Raw genomic sequence first — 22892 nt, 5'->3', positions numbered from 1 at the left:
TGCTGTGAACATTTGTATGCAATCTTTGGGTTAAGTATCTAGGAAGTGGAATTGCTGGATCACACAGTAATTGTTCAGTTTTATAAGAAACTGTCAAACTGTTTTCCAAAGTATTTATATGATTTTATGTTCCCTTCAGGAATGTATGAGAGTTGCAATTCTCCATATCCTTGTCAACACTTGGAACTATTAATTATTTGAATTTTAACTGTTCTAGTGGATATTTATATCTCTTTTTGGTTTTAATTTGTACTTTACTGGTGTCTAATGACATTGACCATTTTTTTATGTGTTCATTGGGTATTCAGGTAGTGTTCAGGATGTGTCTTTCCAAATCTTTTGCCAATTTAAGAACTGGCTTGTCTTCTTTTTATTGAGATATAAAAGTCCCTTATATATTCTGTATAAAAGTACTTGGTCAATTACACATGTTCAGAATATCTTCTAGTCTGAGACTTGCATTTTCATTGTTTAATGATGTCTTTTCTAGAGGAGAAGTTTTTAATTTTGATGAAGTTCAGTTTATCCGTTTATAATTTCATGATTGATGCATTTTGTGTCATAAGAAATCTTTGTCTACCTCAAGGTCACAAAGATTTTCTTTCTGGGATTTATAGTTTCAGCTTTTGGTATTTAGATCTGTGATCTATTTTGTGTTAATTTTTTTTTTTTGCGGTACGCGGGCCTCTCACTGTTGTGGCCTCTCCCGTTGCGGAGCACAGGCTCTGGACACGCAGGCTCAGCGGCCGTGGCCCACGGGCCCAGCCGCTCCGCGGCATGTGGGATCTTCCCCGACCGGGGCACGAACCCGCGTCCCCTGCATCGGCAGGCGGACTCTCAACCACTGCGCCACCAGGGAAGCCCTATTTTGTGTTAATTTTTGTGTGAGGCGAGGGTTAAGATTCACTTTTTCCATATGGATATCCAATTCTTCTAGTACCATTTTTACCTCTCCCAACTGAATTACCATTGATTCTGGTAAGGAAGGAGTACCACCTTTTTGAACAACCCTTCTGTGGTAACAATTATAATCTGTCAAAAAGATGGAAGTTTAACCACTTGAATAAAATGCAGAACAACCAAAAGCAGGCAGAAACTGGAGGAGTATCTGTTTGGAAAAGGGGAATGGCACTGCATGAATTTCCTATGTGTATCACATTTATTACTCCAATATGCAGGCCAAGCTAAAACTTAAATAGGATTTTCGAGAGCAGGATTTGGGGTGACCTCAGCAGCTGGAAAGTGAGTAAGGAAATGACAGAATCACAAAGGGGAGCTCTAAATTTTGTTTATAAACTCACCCATATCATCACCTGACCCCTGAACTGGGCATTCATGAGACTGTTTTCAGGCAGTCCAGGTAAATCCAAAAGATCTGAACAGATACTTCAACTGTTGCCCATGAAAGGAAAAACAGTTTGGTGTTTGACTTCAGCTGAGTTAACTGCTTGTTGCAGTAGAAATATCAGTATTCTTCAGAGAACCACAAAATAATTCAGAATCTCTACAAATCATTCAGAATGTCCAAGATATAGTGAAAAAAATCTAGACATACAAAGAAACAGGAAAATGTGAATTTTGTCCAAGAGAAAAGGCAATAAATGAAATCTGACCTCAACACGATTGAGACACTGAATTAGAATATAAGGATTTTTTATGCCTTTTTTTGTTTTTTGGCCGTGTGGCATGTGGGATCTTAGTTCCCTGCCCAGGGATTGAACCTGTGCCCCCTGCAGTGGAAGCGTGGAGTCTTAACCACTGGATGGCCAGGGAAGTCCCTAGAATATAAGGATTTTAAAGCAGACATCATAAGTATGCTCAATAATATAAAGGGAAATTTGTTGTAATAAATTAAGAAATAGGAAATCTCACCAGAGAAGTAGAAACTATTTTTAAGAAGTGGTGTGGGACTTCCCTGGTGGCGCAGTGGTTAAGAACCTGCCTGCCAATGTAGGGGACACGGGTTTGACCCCTGGTCTAGGAAGATCCCACATGCTGTGGAGCAGTTAAGTCCATGCACCACAACTACTGAGCCTGCACTCTAGAGCCGGCGAGCCACAACTACTGAAGCCTGTGCACCTAGAGCCCATGCTCCGCAACAAGAGAAGCCACCGCAATGAGAAGCCTGCGCACCACAACGAAGGGTAGCCCCCGCTCACGGCAACTAGAGAAAGCCTGCGCTCAGCAACAAAGACCCAACTCAGGCAAAGATAGAAAAATAAATACATTTATTAAAAAAAAAAGTGGTGGGGAATTCTAGAGTTGAAAAAAACAGCACCCCCCACCCCCCAAATCAGTAGATGGGCTTAACAGCAGATTCACGTAACAGGAGAGTTAGTGAACTTGGAGACAGACCAAAAGATCCAACGTGAAGACAACAGAAAAAAGACTAATCAAAAGTGAACAGATGGGAACTATACTCAGTATTTTGTATAAGGGAAGAGAATCTGAAAAAGAAATATATACACATATATATATATGTATATTAATCTGAATCACTGTGCTGTACACCTGAAACTAACATGACATTGTAAATCAACTATACTCCAATTTAAAAAAAAGTGAACAGAGCCTCAGTGACACATGGAACAATATCAAGATATCTAATACACACCTAATTTGAGTGCCAGAAGAAGAGGCCAAAAGAGGGGCAAAACAATAATAAGAATATGAAGAGACAATGAAAATTTACTAAATGAGGTGAAAGACATAAATTTACAGAGTACAACAAAAAACAGGGCAGATACAAAGAAAATGACAGGAAGGCTTGAGATTGTAGTCAAACTGTTTGAAAACCAAGATTAAGAGAAAATATTGAAAGCATCTAGGGTAAAATGACACATTACTTATAGAACAGAACAGTATGAATTAGCAGTCATTTTTCTCATAAACAGCAGAGGCCAGAAACCAAAGGAATGATGTCTTTAAAGTATTGAGAGAGAAAAAAAAAACCAAACCCTTGTAAACCTTCATTCTCTCTTCAGCAAAAATATCTTTTGAGAATGAAGGTCAAATAAAGCATACTTTATTTATTTATTTTTTTGGCTGTGCCACATAGCATATGGGATCTTAGTTCCCTGACCAGGGATTGAACCTGTGCCCCCTGCAGGGTAAGCGCAGAGTCTTAACCACTGGACCACCAGTGAAGTCCCCAAATAAAGCATGTTTTAGATAAGTAAAAACTTAGAGAATATTCTGCCTGCAGGTCTTCACTATAAGGAATGCTGAAGGAAGTTCTGAAATACCTCGGCACCTTTCTTGAAAATCAATCAACCTAATGTGCATTATTCTATTCCTGGACTCACTGTTCTGCTGATTTATATGGCTATCCCTTATGCTGCTGCCATATACTGTTTTGAAATTAGGTATAATAAATCTCTAAGTCTGTAATACTTAATATCTAGTAGTGTCCCTCTTTTATTTATTATTAGTCATCCATTTTATACACATCAGTGTATACATGTCAATCCCTGTCTCCCAGTTCATCACACCACCACTCCCACCCACCACTGCTTTCCCCCCTTGGTGTCCATACGTTTGTTCTCTACATCTGTGTCTCAATTTTTGCCCTGCAAACCGGTTCATCTGTACCATTTTTCTAGGTTCCACGTATATGCGTTAATATATGATATTTGTTTTTCTCTTTCTGACTTACTTCACTCTGTATGACAGTCTCTAGATTCATCCACATCTATACAAATGACCCAATTTCATTCCTTTTTATGGCTGAGTAATATTCCATTGTATATATGCACCACATCTTCTTTATCCATTTGTCTGTCGATGGGCATTTAGGTTGCTTCCATGACTTGGCTATTGTAAATAGTGCTGCAGTGAACACTAGGGTGCATGTGTCTTTTTGAATTATGGTTTTGTCTGGGTATACGCCCAGTAGTAGCATTGCTGGGTCATACGGTAATTCTATTTTTAGTTTTTTAAGGAATCTCCATACTGTTCTCCAAAGTGGCTGTATCAATTGACATTCCCACCAACAGTGCAAGAGGGTTCCCTTTTCTCCACACCCTCTCCAGCATTTGTTGTTTGTAGATTTCCTGATGATGTCCATTCTAACTGGTGTGAGGTGAGACCTCATTGTAGTTTTGATTTGCATTTCTGTAATAATTAGTGATGTTGAGCAGCTTTTCATGTGCTTCTTGGCCATCTGTATGTCCTGTTCGGAGAAATGTCTATTTAGGTCTTCTGCCCATTTTTTGATTGGGTTGTTTGTTTTTTAATATTGAGCTGCATGAGTCGTTTATATATTTTGGAGATTAATCCTTTGTCCGTTGATTCATTTGCAAATATTTTCTCCCATTCTGAGGGTTGTCTTTTCGTCTTGTCTGTAGTTTCCTTTGCTTTGCAAAAGCTTTTAAGTTTCATTAGGTCCCGTTTATTCTTGGTTTTATTTCTGTTACTCTAGGAGGTGGATCAAAAAAGATCTGGCTGTCATTTATGTCAAAGAGTGGTTTTCCTATGGTCTCCTCTTAGAGTTTTATAGTGTCCAGTCTAACATTTAGGTCTCTAATTCATTTTGAGTGTATTTTTGTGTATGGTGTTAGGGAGTGTTCTAATTTCATTCTTTTACACGTAGCTGTCCAGTTTTCCCAGCACCACTTATTGAAGAGACTGTCTTTTCTCCATTGTATATCCTTGCCTCCTTTGTCATAGATTAGTTGACCACAGGTGCGTGGGTTTATCTCTGGGCTTTCTATCCTTTTCCATTGATCTATGTTTCTGTTTTTGTGCCAGTACCGTATTGTCTTGATTACTGTAGCTTTGTAGTATAGTCTGAAGTCAGGCAGTCTGATTCCTCCAGCTCCGTTTTTTTCCCTCAAGACTGCTTTGGCTATTTGGGGTCTTTTGTGTCTCCATACAAATTTTAAGATTTTTTGTTCTAATTGTGTAAATAATGCCATTGGTAATTTGATAGGGATTGCATTTAATCTGTAGATTGCTTTGGGTAGTATAGTCATTTTCACAATATTGAGTCTTCCAATCCAAGAACATGGTGTATCTCTCCATCTGTTGGTATCATCTTTAATTTCTTTCAACAGGGTCTTATAGTTTTCTGCATACAGGTCTTTTGTCTCCCTAGGTAGGTTTATTCCTAGGTATTTTATTCTTTTTGTTGCAATGGTAAATGGGAGTGTTTCCTTAATTTCTCTTTCAGATTTTTCATCATTAGTGTATAGGAATGCAAGAGATTTCTGTGCATTTCTTTTTTTTGGCGATACGCGGGCCTCTCACTGCTGTGGCCTCTCCCATTGTGGAGCACATGCTCCGGACGCGCAGGCTCAGTGGCCATGGCTCACGGGACCAGCCGCTCCGCGGCATGTGGGATCTTCCCGGACGGGGGCACGAACCCGTGTCCCCTGCATCGGCACGTGGACTCTCAACCACTGCGCCACCAGGGAAGCCCTGTGCCTTATTTTGTATCCTGCAACTTTACCAAATTCATTGATTAGCTCTCGTAGTTTTCTGGTGGCATCTTTAGGATTCTCTATGTATAGTATCATGTCATCTGCAAACAGTGACAGTTTTCCTTCTTCTTTTCCAATTTGTATTCCTTTAATTTCTTTTTCTTCTCTGATTGCTGTGACTAGGGCTGCCAAAACTATGTTGAATAATAGTGGTGAGAGTGGACATCCTTTTCCTGTTCCTGATCTTAGAGAAAATGCTTTCAGTTTTTCACCATTGAGAATGATGTTTGCTGTGGGTTTGTCACATATGGCCTTTATTATGTTGAGGTAGGTTCCCTCTATGCCCACTTTCTGGAGAGTTTTTATAATAAATGGGGGTTGAATTTTGTCAAAAGCTTTTTCTGCATCTATTGAGATGATCATATGGTTTTTAATTCTTCAGTTTGTTAATACAATGTATCACATTGATTGATTTGCGTATGTTGAAGAATCCCTGCATCCCTGGGATAAGTCCCACTTGATCATGGTGTATGATCCTTTTAGTGTGTTGTTGGATTCTGTTTGCTAGTATTTTGTTGAGGATTTTTGCATCTGTATTCATCAGTGATATTGGTCTGTAATTTTCTTTTTTTGTCGTATCTTTTTCTGCTTTTGGTATCAGGGTGATGTTGGCCTCATAGATGAGTTGGGGAGTGTTCCTTCCTCTGCAATTTTTTGGAAGAGTTTGAGAAGGATGGGTGTTAGCTCTTCTGTAAATGTTTGATAGAATTCGCCTGTGAAGCCATCTGGTCCTGGACTTTTGTTTGTTGGAAGATTTTTAATCACAGTTTCAATTTCATTATTTGTCATTGGTCTGTTTCTTCCTGTTCAGTCTTGGGAGGTTATACCTTTCTAAGAATTTGTCCATTTCTTCCAGGTTGTCCATTTTATTGTCATAGAGTTGCTTGTAGTAGTCTCTTAGGGTGCTTTGTATTTCTGCGGTGTCTGTTGTAACTTCTTCTCTTTCATTTCTAAATTTATTGATTTGAGTTCTCTCCCTCTTTTTCTTGATGAGTCTGGCTAATGGTTTATGAATTTTGTTTTATCTTCTCCAAGAACCAGCTTTTAGTTTTATTGATCTTTGCTATTGTTTTCTTTATTTCTATTTCATTTATTTCTGCTCTGATCTTTGATTTCTTTCCTTCTGCTTACTTTGGGTTTTGTTTGTTCTTCTTTCTCTAGTTGCTTTAGGTGTAAGGTTAGATTGTTTATTTGAGATTTTTCTTGTTTCTTGAGGTAGGCTTGTATAGCTATAAACTTCCCTCTTAGCACTGCTTTTGCTGCATCCCATAGGTTTTGGATTGTCGTGTTTTCATTGTCATTTGTCTCTAGGTATTTTTTGATTTCCTCTTTGATTTCTTCAGTGATCTCTTGGTTATTCAGTAACGTATTGTTTAGGCTCCATGTGTTTGTGTTTTTTACGTTTTTTTCCCTGTAATTGATTTCTAGTCTCATAGCATTGTGGTCAGAAAAGATGCTTGATATGATTTCAATTTTCTTAAATTTACTGAGGCTTGATTTGTGACCCAAAATGTGATCTGTCCTGGAGAATATTCTGTGCACACTTGAGAAAAAAGTGTAATCTGCTGTTTTTGGATGGAATGTCCTATAAATATCCATTACATCTTATCTGGTCTATTGTGTCATTGAAAGCCTATGTTTCCTTATTAATTTTCTGTTTGGATGATCTGTCCATTGGTGTAAGTGAGGTGTTAAAATCTCCCACTATTATTGTGTTACTGTCGATTTCCTCTTTTATAGCTGTTAGCAGTTGCCTTATGTATTGAGGTGCTCCTATGTTGGGTGCATATATATTTACAATTGTTATATCTTCTTCTTGGATTGATCCCTGATCATTATTTAGTGTCCTTCCTTGTCTCTTATAACATTCTTTATTTTAAAGTCTATTTTATCTGATATGAGTATTGCTACTCCAGCCTGCTTTCGATTTCCATTTGCGTGGAATATTTTTTTCATCCCCTCACTTTCAGTCTGTATGTGTCCCTAGGTCTGAAGTGGGTCTCTTGTAGACAGCATATATATGGGTCTTGTTGTTGTTTTTTTTTTTTTTTCTTTTTTTCCCGGTACGCGGGCCTCCCACTGTTGTGGTCTCTCCCGTTGCAGAGCACAGGCTCTGGACGCGCAGGCTCAGCGGCATGTGGGATCTTCCTGGACCGGGGCTCAAACCCGTGTCCCCTGCATCGGCAGGCGGACTCTCAACCCCTGCGCCACCAGGGAAGCCCGGGTCTTGTTTTTGTATGCATTCACTGAGCCTGTGTCTTTTGGTTGGAGCATTGAATCCATTCACTTTTAAGGTAATTACCAATATGTATATTCCTATTACCATTTTCTTTATTGTTTTGGGTTTGTTTTCGTAAGTCCTTTTATTCTCTTGTGTTTGCCACTTAGACAAGTTCCTTTAACATTTGTTGTAGAGTTGGTTTGGTGGTGCTGAATTCTCTTAGCTTTTGCTTGTCTGTAAAGCTTTTGATTTCTCCATCGAATCTGAATGAGATCCTTGCCAGGTAGAGTAATCTTGGTTGTAGGTTCTTCTCTTTCATCACTTTAAGTATATCATGCCACTCCCTTCTGGCTTGTAGACTTTCTGCTGAGAAATCAGCTGTTAACCTTATGGGAGTTCCCTTGTATGTTATTTGTCGATTTTCCCTCGCTGCTTTCAATAATTTTTCTTTCTTTTTAATTTTTGTCAATTTGATTTGTATGTGTCTCGTCGTGTTTCTCCTTGAGTTTATCCTGTATGGGACTCTGCACTTCCTGGACTTGGGTGTCTATTTCCTTTCCCATGTTAGGGAAGTTTTCGACTATAATCTCTTCAAATATTTTCTCGGGTCCTTTCTCTCTCTTCTCCTTCTGTGACCCCTATAATGCGAATGTTGTTGGGTTTAATGTCCCAGAGGTTTCTTAGGCTGTCTTCATTTCTTTTCATTCTTTTTTATTTATTCTGTTCCGCAACAGTGAATTCCACCAACCTGTCTTCCAGGTCTCTTATCTGTTCTCTGCCTCAGTTATTCTGCTATTGATTCCTTCTAGTGTAGTTTTCATTTCATTATTGTATTGTTCATCTCTGTTTGTTTGTTGTTTAATTCTTGTAGATCTTTGTTAAACACTGCTTGCATCTTCTCGATCTTTGCCTCCATTCTTTTTCCGAGGTCCTGGATCATCTTCACTATCATTATTCTGAATACTTTTTCTAGTAGGTTGCCTATCTCCACTTCATTTAGTTGTTTTTCTGGCGTTTTATTTTGTTCCTTCATCTGGTACATAGCCCTCTGCCTTTTCATCTTGTCTTTCTGTGAATGTGGTTTTTGTTCCACAGGCTGCAGGATGGTAGTTCTTGCTTCTGCTCTCTGCCCTCTGGTGGATGAGGCTATCTAAGAGGCTTGTGCAAGTTTCCTGATGGGAGGGACTGGTGGTGGGTAGAGCTGGGTGTTGCTCTGGTGGGCAGAGCTCAGTAAAACTTTATCCGCTTGTCTGCTGATGGGTGGGGCTGGGTTCCCTCCCTGTTGGTTGTTTGGCCTGAAGTGACCCAACACTGGAGCCTACCCAGGCTCTTTGGTGGGGCTAATGGCGGACTCTGGGAGGGCTCACGCCAAGGAGTACTTCCCAGAACTTCTGCTGCCAGTGTCCTTGTCCTCATGGTGAGCCAAAGCCACCCCCTGACTCTGCAGGAGACCCTCCAACAGCAGCAGGTAGGTGTGGTTCAGTCTCCTATAGAGTCACCACTCCTTCCCCTGGGTCCCAGTGCGCACACTACTTTGTGTGTGCCCTCCAAGAGTGGAGTCTCTGTTTCCCCCAGTCCTGTCAAAGTGCTGCAATCAAATCCCACTAGTCTTCAAAGTCTGATACTCTAGGAATTTCTCCTCCTGTTGCCGGACCCTCAGGTTGGGCAGCCTGATGTGAGGCTCAGGACCTTCACTCCAGTGGGTGGAGTTCTGTGGTCTGAGTGTTCTCCAGTTTGTGAGTCATACAGCCACCAGTTATGGGTTTTGATTTTATTGTGATTGCGCCCCTCCTACCGTCTTACCGTGGCTTCTCCTTGTCTTTGGATGTGGGGTATCTTTCTTCGTGAGTTCCAGTGTCTTCCTGTCGATGATTGTTCAGCAGTTAGTTGTGATTGTGGTGTTCTCACAAGAGGGAGTGAAAGCATGTCCTTCTACTCCACCATCTAGATCCTTTCAGTGTCACTCTTTTAGATTTTTATGTTTCTTTAAGACATCTTTGTGATTGTTGGCCCTTTCCCTTGTAAGTTTTAGAATCAACTTGTCAATTTCTACAAAAACCTGTTTGGGAGTACCCTGAATCTGTGTTAGACCAATAAGTTGGTAATTATCTCAGTAAGAAATACGAGTTTTTCAGTCATGTGGTATCTTTGATTTGTTTGCATCATCTTTAAATTCTCTCAGTAGTGTTTTGTAGTTTTTCTTGTATAGGTCTTGCAGAAATGTTGTTAAATTCATCCCAGAGTAGTTCATTTTTCTTGAAAATATTGCAAATTTTGTTTTCCTTTAATTTTTTGCTAATTGCTAGTATTTAAGAATGCTTTCGGGTTTCCCTGGTGGCGCAGTGGTTGAGAGTCTGCCTGCTGATGCAGGGGACATGGGTTCGTGCCCCGGTCCGGGAAGATCCCACATGCCGTGGAGCAGCTAGGCCCGTGAGCCACGGCTGAGCCTGCGCATCCGGAGCCTGTGCTCCGCGACGGGAGAGGCCACAACAGTGAGAGGCCCACGTACCGCAAAAAAAAAAAAAAAAGCTTTCGATTTTTGTATATTAATTTAAAATTCTGTGACCTTGCTAAAATTCAGTTGGTTTACATTTACAAAAATTTATCTGCGGGCTTCCGTGGTGGCGCAGTGGTTGAGAGTCCGCTTGCCGATGCAGGGGACGCAGGTTCGTGCCCTGGTCTGGGAAGATCCCACATCCTGCGGAGCGGCTAGGCCCGTGAGCCATGGCCACTGAGCCTGCATGTACAGAGCCTGTGCTCCGCAACGGGAGAGGCCACAACAGTGAGAGGCCCGTGTACCGCAAAAAAAAAAATTTATCTGTGATGTTTTACTTCTTTCTTTCCAATATATATGTCTTTTATCTATCTATCTACCTTTATTGCATCATCTTGGACCTCCAATACGATGTTTAATAGAAGTGACGGTACATCTTTGCCTTATTCCTGGTCTTGGCGATAAAATGTTCAGTCTGTCTCCATTAAGTATGATGAAAGCTACAGCTTTTTCATAGTTGTTCTTCATCAGGTTGAGGAAATTCCCTTTCATTCCCTATTTTGCTGAGAGTTTTCATCACTAAGAGATGTTGAATTCTGTTGAGTGGTTTTCTGTATCAGTTGAGGTTATCATATGATTTTCTTCTTTATTCCATTAATATGGAGAATTACGTTGATTTTTAACTGTGAAGCCTACTTTGCATAGCTGGAATAAACTCCATTATTATGTGTTATTATTACTATAATTATTTTTATATTGCCAAGTCAGATTTCCTAATGTTTTGTTAAGAATGTTTATGTCTAATTTTGGGAGAATATTATGGTTTTCTAATTTTCTTTTCCCCTGTAGTGGCTTTGTATGATTTTGGTATTGTTGGTGTCATAAAGTGAGATGGAAAGTGTTTCTTCCTTTTTATTTAAAAAAAAAAGTCTGTGAGGAGTTAATGCTACTTTTTCCTTAATTGTTTGGTATTATTAACTGAGTGGAACATACAGAGTTCCCATATACCCTGTGTTTCCACATATGCACAGCCTCCTCACTGTCAACATCCTGCACCCAGAGTACATTTGCTTTGATTGATGAACCTACATTGACACATCATTATCACTCAAAGTCCATAGTTTACAGTTTGTGTCCACTCTTTTTTTTTTTTTAAGTTATTTTTGATGTGGACCGTTTTTAAAGTCTTTATTGAATTTGTTACAATATTGTTCTATTTTATGTTTTGGTTTTTTGGCCAGGAGGCATGTGGGATCTTAGCTTCCTGACCAGGGATCAAATCCACACCCCCTGCATTGGAAGGTGAAGTCTTAACCGTTGTACTGCCTGGGAAGTCCTGGTGTTCACTCTTGGCGTTTTGTATTTCATGGGTTTTGACACAAGGAATGACATGTATTCACCATTTCAGTGTCATACAGAATAGTTTCACGGCCCTAAAAATCCTCTGTGCTCTGTTGATTCATCCCTCTCACCCCATCCCCCAACCTCTGGCAACTTCTGATCTTTTTATTGTCTTCGTAGTTTTACCTCTGCAGAATATCATATGGTTGAAATCATACAGTATGTAGCCTTTTCACATTGGTTTCTTTCACTTAGTAATATGCATTTAAGGTTTCAACATGAGCTGTCATGCTATGAAAAGACATTTCGTTTAAGCCTTGAATAAAATTTCATTGTATTGATGTACCACAATTCATCTGTCCACCTGCTGAAGAGCATCTTGCTTGCTTCCAAGTTTTGGCAATTGTGAATCAAGCTGCTATGAGCATCCATGTGCAAGCTTTGTGTGGATGTGAGTTTTCAGTTTCTTTGGGTAAATATCAAGGAGCACAATTGCTGGGTCTTATGGTACGAGTATTTTAGTTTTGTAAAAAGAAAAACTGCCAAAGTATCTTCCAAAGTTGCTGTGCCATTTTGCATTTCTACCAGCAACGAATGAAAGTTCTTCTTGCTCCACATGTACACCAGCATTTGGTATTATTAATGTTTTGGATTTTTGGCATTCTTATAGGTATATAGTGATTTCTAATTGTTTTCATTTGCAATTCCCTAATGCATTATCATGTTAAGCATCTTCTCATATGCTTTTATTCCATCTGTTTTCTTTGGTGAGATATCTGTTAAGATCTTTTGCCTGTCTATTAATGGGTTCCTTTTTTTATTGTTGAGTTTTAAGAGTTATGTTCAACAACTGTCTCTGGTTGGTTTTGATAGATTGTCTTGGGGGGAGACCACTTTTTGTACTAGTGAGCTCTGAGTTAGTTCAATAATGACAGCCTTACATGTGAAGTCTTTCATGTCCAATAATGACCCTTCTCTGGGAACTCCAACTTCTTGGACTGCCAGACTTGGTTGTGGCTGTTGTTTTTCAAGATTCCTGTGTACCTGGGGATGGGCAGATGAGCACAGGGAAATTAAAATGCCACAAAGCTCATTGTTTTTACTGAGATTCAGCTCTTTTCCTTGAATAATCATTCCCTAGATGGCTGCCAGTCTTTGGTTAATTTCTAGCATTTTGAGAAAGTTGATTTTGACAGTTTTTGCTAGTGTTCTCATTGCTTTTATGGAGGAAAGTGTTTTCAGAGCTTTTTACTCTGAGATTTTCAATGATGTCCATTGTCCTTTTGTGAGCAGTAACCTAAATTTGTAAGGTAGTGTTGTGAGAACTGGAAGAAATTCCTTGCCTGTAGAACAGGAGGACAAGAGCTCAATTAAATGACCAGGGAAAGTAATATATGCACATCGTGTCACATCATGTCAGTTTATAATATATTTTATAGGTGCTGGATCTAGATGAGTCAAATTTTACTCGGTGAAGAGTGAGTAGTTAAATCTCATCACCATATAACATGTAATGGTTTGTATCCTTTAAAATGAAATGAGGAATTACAATTTTTTTTGCAGGGGGGTCACAACATAAAATGTATTTCCTTTTGCAAGTCAGGGTGAAAAAAGTTTAAAAGACACTATTCTAGGACAGTGTTTTCCAAACTTCCCTTTAGCCTGGAATCATAAGAATCTAACTTGGGGGCCTAAAATAGGTAAGGTAGAAGCTGAAGACTCTGGTCCCATGTGATCCTCTCCTAACACCCCCTCCCCAGGGGTCACGGGCCCCAGGCCTGGGAGTCTGCAAGGTCAGGGTTCACAGTCAAATTTCAGCACAGGTGCACCAACAGGGGTGCAGAGGGACAGCCTGTGCAAGAGTTGAGTGTTCATGTTGTGGATAAATCATTTTTTGGTTAAATTAAGGTGCCCTTTAAGGCAGGCCCCAAACACTCCTGCCTGGCACAGCTAGACAGGCCAGCCCAGCACCCCCACCAGCAGCCACTTCATGGCCTGATGTGTGTACTATTCCACAGTGACACCAGCACTTGTGGCCTCAGCTATGAGCTCTCACCTCCAAAACCTTGTTCCCAGCGAGAATTCAGCAGTGTCAGAACAGTCTCAGGGTTTGGGACAGAAGCAACAAACGCCGAGAGTCCCAAAGGCTTGCTCCCAAGATTTGTCTACAGTGCAGACAAATCGGCTTTATTTAAGGGACTGAGCCTTGTTTCAGATGACGTTCGGACTTTACCTTCTAGAAGTAAGCCTTTTGTCTCCAATCAATTAGGTAGATGTTTGGAGTTAAGTTGTTTTTCTTGAAATGAGCAAATAATTTTGTTGTTTATTTTTTAAATTTTTTTTTTTTTGCGGTACGCGGGCCTCTCACTGTTGTGGCCTCTCTCGTTGCGGAGCACAGGCTCCGGACGTGCAGGCTTAGCAGCCATGGCTCACGGGCCCAGCCGCTCTGCGGCATGTGGGATCTTCCCAGACCGGGGCACGAACCCTTGTCCCCTGCATCGGCAGGCTGACTCTCAACCACTAAGTCACCAGGGAAGCCCATGAGCAAATAATTTTGGCAAATTTTCTTCAACAAATACCTCAAACGCAGCAGAATAAGTCAACATAAGGCCGTGGTCCACTTGGAAAAAAGCCATTTGACAGGGTTTATTCAAAAGATTGGAAAAAGCAATGAAGGCATCTACAGTAAGTTCAAGATCAACACGGCTGCTATGAAGGTCATTCCCTGAACATAACCCACATCCGGTCGGTAACAAGTGTAAGCTTCCAAAATGCTGTGCAACATGTTGTGATACGGGCCACCTTGCTGGAAAATGCAGAGATTAGGGAATGTTCTGGAAATGTCTAGTTTAATAAACTCCAGACTGGCTTCTCTGTCTGCTGCTGAAAAACCAGCATCTTCATTCTCCACTTCAGAGCCTCCCATACTAAAGGACCACCCCTGCTCCTTGGCTTCGGCAAGACAGATGTCAGAGAGCTCCTGGGTGATGTTTAACTCATTGCCAATGGCTAAGCTCCAGACTTTGCCTCTCACACTGGGAGGGATTCCCTGCCACCATAAATCTCTAACTTTTCCTAGAGTACCGCATTGTTTCCCGGTTAGGCAAAATCTCATTATTCCAAGTGAGGACGGCATTTCCAATACTTTCTTCTAATCTGCATCTTTCTTCCAGCTGCTTTTTCCTTCTCTGGGCTTCTTTCAACTCTCATTTTTTGGCCGGAACCACCATTTCTTCATACTGTTGCCTGTGTTACTGAGCTTCTTCAGCTGGCTTTGCTGAGAGATTTGCTGGTCTGTCTTCCAGGATGAGTGTGGTGGTGGAGAGAGGCTCAAAGTCAATATTCTTCCTCACATTCTGCTTTGGTGAGGGTGGCCTGCTAGGTCGTCCAGGCTTGTTTTCATATTCCAAGAATGCCGAGGGGCTCAGAGGCGTGCGGCTGGCGGCTCCAGGCCCGAGTCAGCGAGCGAGTGGGGCTCCATGGCGGGACCTTGGGCTTGGCTCTGGTGGCCGGGTGGGGCGAGGAATTACTATTTAAATCATAATCTAATATTCTCTTCCACCTGAAACTTTTTGTCATCTGAAATATCTCTTGATAGAAAAGGTATGTATCTTGTTTCTTTCTTTTCCCTGAATATAAATAGTGTTATATTTAAGATTACAATCAGGTTTTCATCTGAATTTCCTGAATGTGTAGCAGGGACTTCTGATTCTTTATTACTAGATATTTTTTTTCTCCCTAGTTGTTGCTGCTTATGGAGTATTATGGGGAGAGAAGAGGGGAGGATTGATTTGTGAAAGATAGGTTGTCTTGGCTAGACAAGTCATGTGTAGGTCAAGTTGTTTGAGGGTGACCTGCTAATGTTGTAGAAAGATTTCATTGTAGTTTTATATTTTATTGAATTTAATTATACACACAGGGCAAATGAAAGGTGTAATGCAGTTGGTTTTGTGGTGTTTCATTCAATGTGATGGACATTTTGTAAGTACACTGAAAATACTGGGGAGAGGATTTTAAATCTGTCTACTTTTGATCATTATGAATTTTACACAGAACTACAGTATAGTTAATCGTTTAAAATTCTAGATTTGTTTTGCTCTATTGAATTTGATTGAGTTATATTTGAGATTTAAAAGTTAGAATGGAGCTTCCCTGGTGGCGCAGTGGTTAAGAATCCGCCTGCAAATGCAGGGGACACGGGTTCGAGTCCTGGCCCGGTAAGATCCTATATGCCACAGAGCGTGTATATATATATATGTATATATATATATATAATATATATATAATCTCCAGATCATTTTCAGGGATTTCCCTGGCATTCCAGTGGTTAAGAATCCATGCTTCCAATGCAGGGGGCGTGCCCTGGTTGGGAAACTAAGATCCCACATGCCACCATATTTGCAAACGAAGCAACTGACAAGGGCTTAATTTCCAAAATATACAAACAGCTCATACAGCTCAATAACAAAAAAACAAACAACCCAATCGAAAAATGGGCAGAAGACTTAAACAGACATTTCTCCAAAGAATACATACAGATGGCCAACAGGCATATGAAAAATGCTCAACATTGCTAATTATTAGAAAATGCAAATCAGAACTACAGTAAGGAGTCTATCACCTCACACCTGCCAGAATGGCCATCATCAAAAAATCTACAAAGAATGAATGCTGGAGAGGGTGTAGGGAAAAGGGAACCCTCCTACACTGTTGGTGGGAATGTTAATTGGTGAAGCCACTATGGAGAACAGTATGGAAGTTCCTTGAAAAACTAAAAATAGAGCTACCATATGATCCAGCAATCCCACTCCTGGGGCATATATCCGGAGAAAACCATACTTAGAAAAGATACATGCACCGCAGTATTCATTGCAGTACTATTTACAATAGCCAATACATGGTAGCAACCTAAGTATCCATCAACAGATGAATGGATAAGGAAGATATGGTATATATGTACAATGGAATATTACTCAGCCATAAAAACATGAAATAATGCCATTTACAGCAACATGGATGGATGTAAAGATATCACACTAGCGTGAAGTGAGTCAGAGACAAATAGCATATGATATCACTTATATGTGGAATCTTAAAAAGTGATACAAATGAGCTTATTTACAAAAGAGAAACAGACTCACAGACAGAAAACAAACTTATGGTTATCAAGTGGGAAAGCGGGAAGAGGGATAAATTAGGAGTTCGGGATTAACAGATACATGCTGCTATATATAAAACAGATAAACAAGGACCTACTGTAGAGTAAGGGAACTATATTCAATGTCTTATAACAACCTATAATGGAAAAGAATCTGAAAAAGTATATATATATATATATATATATATAAAGTATATATATGTAAAGAATATTTATATGTAAAGAATATATATATGTAAAGAATATATATATGTAAAGAATATATATATATATATAGAATATATATATAACTGAATCACTTTGCTGTGAAACTAACACAATATTGTATATCGACTATACTTCAATTAAAAAAAGACCTGTAGTGGGCTTCCCTGGTCGCACAGTGGTTGAGAGTCTGCCTGCTGATGCGGGAAACACGGGTTTGTGCCCCGGTCCGGGAGGATCCCACATGCCGCGGAGCGGCTGGGCCCGTGAGCCATGGCCGCTGAGCCTGCACGTCCGGAGCCTGTGCTCCGCAACGGGAGAGGCCACAGCAGTGAGAGGCCCGCGTACCGCAAAAAAAAAAAACAAAACAAACCTGTAGTACCAAGAAACCAAGAAAAAAATTTTTTTCAGCTACTGTATATTTACTTCATATAAATGTCTTGTGAACATTTCACATCATGAGTTTAAATTTTCTGTTCTGTGGATTTATTTTTACACTTTAAAAATTATTTTAAACATATTAAACATGGTTACTATATAATCTGTGTTTGATAATTCCGAAAAATGAACTCGTAGGTTTGTTTTTGCTAGTTTCTTCCATAATGCATAGTTTCTTCCACCAGATAACATTTGTGTTCATTGCAATCTGGCTTTTTTCAGTGTGATTAGTCGCATACAACTAAAAAAAAAATTTTTTTTATTGGAGTATAATTGCTTTACAATGTTGTGTTAGTTTCTGCTGTACAATGCAGTGAATCAGCTATATGTATACCTATATTCCCTCCCTCTTTGACCTCCCTCTTCCCACCCCATCCCACCCAACTAGGTCATCAGAGAGCACCGGGCTGCGCTTCCTGTGCTTTATAGCTTGTTCCCACTAGCTATCTATTTTACGCATGGTAGTGTATATATGCCCATCCTAATCTCCCAATTCAACCGACCATCCCCTTCCCACCCCGTTTCCACATGTCCGTTCTCTATGTCTACGTCTACCTCTCTATTCCTGACCTGCAAATAGGTTCATCTGTACCATTTTTCTAGGTTCCACATACATGCGTTAATATATGATATTTGTTTTTCACTTTCTGGCTTACTTCACTCTGTATGACAGACTCTAGGTCCATCAACATCTCTACAAATGACCCAATTTCGTTCCTTTTTATGGCTGAGTAATATTCCATTGTATGTATGTACATCTTTTTTATCCATTCATCTGATGATGGACACTTAGGTTGTTTCCATCTCCAGGCTATTGTAAATAGAGCTGCAATGAACATTTTGGTACATGACTCTTTTTGAATTATGGTTTTCTCAGGGTATATGCCCAGCAGTGGGATTGCTGGGTCATATGGTAGTTCTATTTTTAGTTTTTTAAGGAACCTCCAATACTGTTCTCCATAGTGGCTGTATCAATTTACATTCCCACCAATACTGCAGGAGGGTTCCCTTTCCTCCACACCCTCTCAGCATTTCTTGTTTGTAGATTTTTTGATGATGGCCATTCTGACTGGTGTGAGGTGATACCTTATTGCAGTTTTGATTTGCATTTCTCTAATAGTGATGTTGAGCATCTTTTCATGTGCCTCTTGGCCATCTGTATCTCTTCTTTGGTGAAATGTCTATTTAGGGCTTACACCCATTTTTTAATTGGGTTGTTTGTTTTCTTGATATTGAGCTGCATGAACTGTTTGTATATTTTGGAGATTAATTCGTTGTCTGTAGCTTCGTTTGCAAATAGTTTCTCCCATTCTGAGGGTTGTCTTTTCGTCTTCTTTATGGTTTCCTTTGCTGTGCAGAAGCTTTTAAGTTTTATTGGGTCCCATTTGTTTACTTTGTTTTTATTTTCATTACTCTAGGAGGTGGTCAAAAAAGATCTTGCTGTAATTTATGTCAAAGAGTGTTCTTCCTGTGTTTTCCTCTAAGTTTTATAGTGTTTAGTCTTACATTTAGGTCTTTAATCCATTTTGAGTTTATTTCTGTGTGTGGTATTAGGGGGTGTTCTAATTTCATTCTTTTACATGTAGCTGTCCAGTTTTTCCAGAAACACCTATTGAAGAGACTGTCCTTTCTCCATTGTATGCTCTTGCCTCCTTTGCCATAAATGAGGTGACGATAGGTGCATGGGTTTATCTCTGGGCTTTCTCTTGTACCATTGATCTATATTTCCGTTTTTTTAAAAAATAATTTTATTTATTATTTTTGGCTGCGTTGGGTCTTTGTTGCTGTGTGTGGGTTTCTCTAGTTGTGGCGAGCGGGGCTACCCTTCATTGCGGTGTGCAGGCTTCTCATTGTGGTGGCTTCTCTTTTTGCAGAGCACAGGTTTTAGGCATGCGGGCTTCAGTAGTTGCAGCATGTGGGCTCAGTAGTTGCGACACGCGGGCTGAGAGTTCATGGGCTTCAGTAGTTGTGGCGCACGGGCTCAGTAGTAGAGACTGGTTCACAGTCTCTAGAGTGCAGGCTCAGTAGCTGTGGCGCATACGCTTAGTTGCTCTGCGGCATGGGGGATCTTCCTGGACTAGGGATCAAACCCGTGTCCCCTGCATTGGCAGGTGGATTCTTACCCACTGCACCACCAGGGAAGTTCCATATATTTCTGTTTTTGTGCCAGTACCATACTGTCTTGATTACTGTAGCTTTGTAGTATAGTCTGAAGCCTGGGAGCCTGATTCCTCCAGCTCCATTTTTCTTTCTCAAGATTGCTTTGGCTATTCAGGTCTTTTTTGTTTCCATACAAATTGTAAAAATTTTTGTTCTAATTCTGTGAAGAATGCCATTGGTAATTTGATAGGGATTGCACTGACCTTGTAGATTGCTTTGGGTAGTATAGTCATTTTCACAATATTGATTTTTCCAATCCAAGAACATGGTCTGTTTCTCCATCTGTTTGTGTCACCTTTGATTTCTTTCTTCAGTGTTTTATAGTTTCTGAGTACAGGTCTTTTGCATCCTTAGGTAGGTTTATTCCTAGGTATTTTATTCTTTTTGTTACGATGGTAAATGGGATTGTTTCCTTAATTTCTTTTAGCGTATAGGAATGCAAGAGATTTCTGCACGTTAATTTTGCGCCCTGCAACCTTACCAAATTCATTGATTTGTTCTCATCGTTTTCTGGTGGCATCTTTAGGATTTCCTAGGTATAGTATCATGCCATCAGCAAACAGTGACAGTTTTACTTGTTCTTTTCCAATTTGTATTCCTTTTATTTCTTTTCTTCTCTAATTGCCATGGCTAGGACTTCCAAAACTGTTGAATAAGAGTGGCGAGAGTGGACATCCTTGTCTTGTTCCTGATCTTAGAGATTTCCTCTAAGATTTCCTTTCAGTTTTTCACCATTGAGAATGAAGTTTGCTGTGGGTTTGTCATATATGGCCTTCATTATGTTGAGGTAGGTTCCTGCTGTGCCTATGTTCTGGAGAGTTTTTATCATAAATGGGGGTTGAATTTTGTCAAAAGCTTTTTCCGCATCTATTGAGATCATATGTTTTTTATTCTTTAATTTGTTAATGTGGTGTATCACATTGATTGATTTGCATATATTGAAGAATCCTTGCGTTCCTGGGATAAATCCCACTTGATCCGTGGTGTATAATCCTTTTAATATGTTGTTGGATTCTGTTTGCTAGTATTTTGTTGAGGATTTTTGCGTGTATGTTCATCAGTGATATTGGTCTGTTATTTTCTTTTTTTGTGATACCTTTGTCTGGTTTTGGTATCAGTGTGATGGTGGCCTCGTAGAACGAATTTGGGAGTGTTCCGCCCTCTGCAATGTTTTCTAAGAGTTTGAGAAGGATAGGTGTTAGCTCTTCTCTAATGTTTGATAGAATTCGCCTGTGAAGCCATCTGCCTGGACTTTGTTGGAAGATTTTTAGTTACAGTTTCAATTTCATTGCTTGCTATATGTCTGTTTATATATTCTAATTTTTCCTGGTTCAGTCTTGGAAAACTGTACCTTTCCAAGAATTTGTCAGTATCTTTGAGGTTGTCCGTTTTATTGGCATGTAGTTGTTTGTAGCAGTCTCTTACAGTCCTTTGTATTTCTGTGGTGTCAGTTGTGATTTCCCCTTTTTCATTTCTAATTTTATTGGTTTATGTCTTCTCCTTTTTTTTCTTGATGAGTCTGGCTAAAGGTTTATCAATTTTGTTTATCTTTTCAAAGAACCAGCTTTCAGTTTTATTGATCTTTGCTATTGTTTCTTTCATTTCTTTTTCATTTATTTCTGCTCTGATCTTTATGATTTCTTTCCTTCTACTGACTTTGGGTTTTCTTTGTTCTTTTTCTAGTTGCTTTAGGTGTAAGCTTAGATTGTTTGAGATTTTTCTTATTTCTTGAGGTGAGAATGAATTGCTATAAACTTCCCTCTTAAAACCGCTTTTTCTGCATCCCATAGGTTTTGGGTCATCGTGTTTTCATTGTCATTTGTTTCTGTGTATTTTTTTTTTTGTTTATTCTTTGGTTTCTTCAGTGATCTCTTGGTTACTTAGTAGTGCACTGTTTAGCCTCCGCGTATTTGTGTTTTTTACAGGTTTTTTTCCCTTTAATTCATTTCTAATCTCATAGCATTGTGGTTAGAAAAGATGCTTGATATGATTTCAGTTTTCTTAAATTTACTGAGGCCTGATTTGTGACCCAAGATGTGATCTATCCTGGAGAATGTTCTCTGTGCACTTGAGAAGAAAGCGTATTCTGCCACTTTCGGGTGGATGTCCTATAAATATCAGTTAAGTCTGTCTGGTCTGTTGTGTCATTTAAAGCTTGTGTTTCCTTATTTTCTGTTTGGATGATCTGTCCATTGGTGTAAGTGGGGTGTTAAAGTCCCGTACTATTATTGTGTTACTGTCTATTTCTCTTTTTATGATTGTTAGCATTTGCCTTATATGTTGTGGTACTCCTATGTTGGGTGCATAAATATTTATAATTGTTATATCTTCTTCTTGGATTGATCCCGTGATCATTATGTAGTGTCGTTCCTTATCTCTTGTAACTGTCTTTATTTTAAAGTGTATTTTATCTGATACGGGTATTATTACTCCAGCTTTCCTTTGATTTCCATTTGTGTGGAATATCTTTTTCCATCCCCTCACTTTCAGTCTGTATGTGTCCCTAGGTCTGAAGTGCGTCTGTTGTAGACAGCATATATATGGGTCTTGTTTTTGTATCCATTCAGCCAGTCTGTGTCTTTTGGTTGGGGCATTTAATCCATTTACATTCAAGGTTATTATTGATATGTATGTTCCTATCACCATTTTCTTAATTGTTTTGGGTTTGTTTTTGTGGGTCTTTTTCTTCTCTTGTGTTTCCCACCTAGAGAAGTTCCTTTAGCATTTGTTGTAAATATGGTTTGGTGGTGCTGAATTCTCTTAGCGTGTGCTTGTCTGTAAAGCTTTTGATTTCTCAGTTGAATCTGAATGAGATCCTTGCTGGGTAGAGTAATCTTGGTTGTAGGTTTTTCTCCATCACTTTAAGTATATCCTGCCACTCCCTTCTGGCTTGCAGAGTTTCTGCTGAAAAATCAGCTGATAACCTTATGGGGATTCCCTTGTATGTAATTTGTTGCTTTTCCCTTGCTGCTTTTAATATTTTTTCTTTGAATTGAATTTTTGTTAGTTTGATTAATATGTGTCTCGGTGTGTTTCTCCTTGGGTTTATCCTGTATGGGACTCTGCACTTCCTGGACTTAGATGGCTATTTCCTTTCCCATGTTAGGAAAGTTTTTGACTATAATTTCTTTAAATATTTTCTCAGACTCTTTATCTTCTTCTTCTGGGACCCCTATAATTCAACTGTTGGTGTCTTTAATGTTGTCCCAGAGGTCTCTGAGACTGTCCTCATTTCTTTTCATTCTTTTTTTTGTATTCTGTCGTGCAGCAGTTATTTCCACCATTCTGTCCTCCAGCTCACTACTTGTTCTTCTGCCTCAGTTATTCTGTTACTGATTCCTTCTAGTGTATTTTTCATTTCATTTATTGTGTTGTTCATCTCTGTCTGTTTGTTCT

The 22892-nt window shown here is 39.5% G+C and overlaps 1 protein-coding gene and 1 pseudogene across 5 annotated transcripts in view; both read right to left on the bottom strand.

Moving 5' to 3' along the window:
- Positions 1-3: 3 nt before the first annotated feature.
- Positions 4-14781, bottom strand: LOC149744696 (TBC1 domain family member 14 pseudogene; annotated as a pseudogene).
- The window catches only part of LOC149744695 (protein VAC14 homolog), a 77973-nt gene continuing 69813 nt past the window's right edge, over positions 14733-22892 (bottom strand). For all 5 annotated transcript variants that reach the window (XM_089902449.1, XM_089902447.1, XM_089902452.1 and 2 more), the window contains one exon: positions 14733-22892. This exon is cut by the window's right edge and continues 38277 nt beyond it. The gene's annotated coding sequence lies outside the window, so the exon portion shown is untranslated.

This window comes from Delphinapterus leucas, chromosome 20 (genome assembly GCF_059928025.1).
Source record: "Delphinapterus leucas isolate spDelLeu-1000000601 "Yukka" chromosome 20, BTC_Dleu_Yukka2, whole genome shotgun sequence".
NCBI lineage: Eukaryota > Metazoa > Chordata > Mammalia > Artiodactyla > Monodontidae > Delphinapterus > Delphinapterus leucas.
This window is presented reverse-complemented; position numbering and strand designations above follow the sequence as displayed.